The sequence below is a fragment of the Rutidosis leptorrhynchoides genome, chromosome 2 (genome assembly GCF_046630445.1).
Source record: "Rutidosis leptorrhynchoides isolate AG116_Rl617_1_P2 chromosome 2, CSIRO_AGI_Rlap_v1, whole genome shotgun sequence".
Lineage (NCBI taxonomy): Eukaryota > Viridiplantae > Streptophyta > Magnoliopsida > Asterales > Asteraceae > Rutidosis > Rutidosis leptorrhynchoides.
Genome location: NC_092334.1, coordinates 620086979 through 620090099, shown reverse-complemented (window position 1 = coordinate 620090099; position 3121 = coordinate 620086979).

Genomic DNA, 3121 nt, shown 5'->3' with positions numbered 1-3121 from the left:
TCTCCTGATTCGGGCAATTTCTAATAATGTGGCCCGGTTTTCCACATTTATAACAAACTACATTGGCATAACTTGCTCTGACACTACTTGCTCCGCCATTACTCATTCCGACACCATTTGTTCCTTTCGTTCTGTTAACCCCTGGTCCATAGACCTCACACTTCACCGCGCTATGACCATTTCTTTTACACTTGTTGCAAAATTTGGTGCAGAACCCCGAGTGATACTTTTCACACCTTTGGCATAGCTGCTTCTGATTGTTGTTGTTGTTGCGGTTGTTATTGTTGTTGGGATGATTGTTGTAGTTGCTGTTGTTGTTGTTGTTGTTGTTGTTGTTGTTGTTGGGCCGTTTATTGTAGTTGCGATTGATGTTGCGATTGTTGGAATAATTGTTGCGATTATTGTTGTAATTGCTGTTGTTGTTGTATTGGTGATTCTTATCACCGTTTTCCTCCCACTTTCTTTTGACTTGCTTCACATTGGCCTCTTCAGCCGTCTGTTCTTTAATTCTTTTCTCAATCTGGTTCACTAGTTTGTGAGCCATTCTACATGCCTGTTGTATGGAGGCGGGCTCGTGTGAACTTATATCTTCTTGGATTCTTTCCGGTAATCCTTTCACAAATGCGTCGATCTTCTCTTCCTCATCTTCGAACGCTCCCGGACACAATAGGCACAATTCTGTGAATCATCTTTCGTACGTGGTAATATCAAATCCTTGGGTTCGTAACCCTCTAAGTTCTGTCTTGAGCTTATTGACCTCGGTTCTGGGATGGTACTTCTCGTTCATCAAGTGCTTGAATGCTGACCACGGTAGTGCGTATGCATCATCTTGTCCCACTTGCTCTAGATAGGTATTCTACCATGTTAACACAGAACCTGTGAAGGTATGCGTAGCGTACTTCACTTTGTCCTCTTCAGTACACTTACTTATGGCAAACACCGATTCGACCTTCTCGGTCCACCGTTTCAATCCGATCGGTCCTTCGGTTCCATCAAATTCCAAAGGTTTGCAGGCAGTGAATTCTTTGTAGGTGCATCCTACACGATTTCCTGTACTGCTAGATCCAAGGTTATTGTTGGTATGTAGCGCAGCCTGTACTGCGGCTATGTTTGAAGCTAGAAAAGTACGGAATTCCTCTTCATTCATATTCACGGTGTGTCGAGTAGTCGGTGCCATTTCCTTCAAAATAGTCAAATGGAACAAGTTAATCATACAGAATATTAAGAGTAGTTAATAGTATTTCGTAGCATAATATGAACTCATTTATAAAAGCTTTTTTTTTAATATTAGCGTTTTATAAGTTTAAATTCGGGTAGTACCAACCCGTTAAGTTCATACTTAGTAGCTAATATACATTTCAACTACTACAATTCTATATGAAAAACTGATTATAATAATATTTCGCGTCCAAACTTTTATACAATATTTTACAAACTTACAATACCGCTTATTTTACATAAAGCATGAAATATAGTACACAATAACTTTGATACAAGATAGTTGTGAAGATAATTCTAGCTAGTACACAAGTCGTTCAGCAAAGGCAATAAAGACACGTAATTCATACGTCCAGAAACAAGTCATGCATTCTGGTTTTACTAGGACTACTTCCCATCCTTGGTCTTGTGGAACATAACCGTTATGGCCGTTGATAAGACAGCGTGTTGTAACGTCGTCAAAGGGACGAGGGTTACGTAATGACCAACAGTCTCGTAATAACCTAAAAACCTCATTTCTTACCCCAATTACCGACTCCGTCACTTGTGGGAACGTTTTGTTTAATAGTTGTAGCCCGATGTTCTTTTTCTCACTTTGGTGAGAAGCGAACATTACTAACCCGTAAGCATAGCATGCTTCTTTATGTTGCATGTTAGCCACTTTTTCTAAATCTTGAAGTCCTATATTCGGATACATTGAGTCAAAATAATTTCTTAACCCGTTGCGTAAAATAGCATTTGGGTTCCCCGCAATATATGCGTCAAAGTAAACACATCATAACTTATGGGTTTCCCAATGTGATATCCCCCATCTTTCAAACGAAAGTCTCTTATAAACCAAGGCATTCTTGGAACGTTCTTCGAATGCCTTACAAACTGATTTCGCCGTAAATAGTTGTGCCGAAGAATTCTGACCGACTCTAGACAAGATTTCATCAATCATGTCTCCGGGTAGGTCTCTTAAAATATTAGGTTGTCTATCCATTTTGTGTTTTTATACTGTAAAATAGACGAAGAGTTAGATTCATAAAAAAAATACTTATTAATACAAACAATTTTTACATATATCATAAAGCATAAGCACACTATATTACATATATTACACCACGCGAATACAACTATCTTATTCCGACTCGCTCGTTTCTTCTTCTTCGGTATTGGTTCGTTTTGCCAAGTTTCTAGGGATATATGATGTTCCCATAATACGAGCTGTCGTTTTCCACAACGGTTTAGAAAAACCTGGTGGTTTAGAGGTTCCCGGGTCATTGTTACAACTTAAGGGCTTCGGGGGTTGATGATACATATAAAGTTCATCGGGGTTGGAATTAGATTTCTCCATTTTTATGCCCTTTCCCTTATTATTTTCTTTTGCCTTTTTAAATTCAGTTGGGGTAATTTCTATAACATCATCAGAATTCTCGTCGGAATCCGATTCATCGGAGAATTGGTAATCCTCCCAATATTTTGCTTCCTTGGCGGAAACACCATTGACCATAATTAACCTTGGTCGGTTGGTTGAAGATTTTCTTTTACTTAACCGTTTTATTATTTCCCCCACCGGTTCTATTTCCTCCTCCGGTTCCTCCTCTTCCGGTTCTGATTCTTCTTCCGGTTCTGATTCTTCTTCCGGTTCTTCTTCGGGAACTTGTGAATCAGTCCAATATATATTCGACTCTTCGTTATTATTAGGTGAGTCAATAGGATTTGTGCTAGAGGTAGACATCTATCACACAATATCAAACATGTTAAGAGATTAATATATCACATAATATATACATGTTAATAATATATAGTTTCCAACAAAAAAGTTAAGCAATCATTTTTAAAGAAAACACGGTCGAAGTCCAGACTCACTAATGCATCCTTACAAACTCGATAAGACACACTAATGCAAATTTTCTGG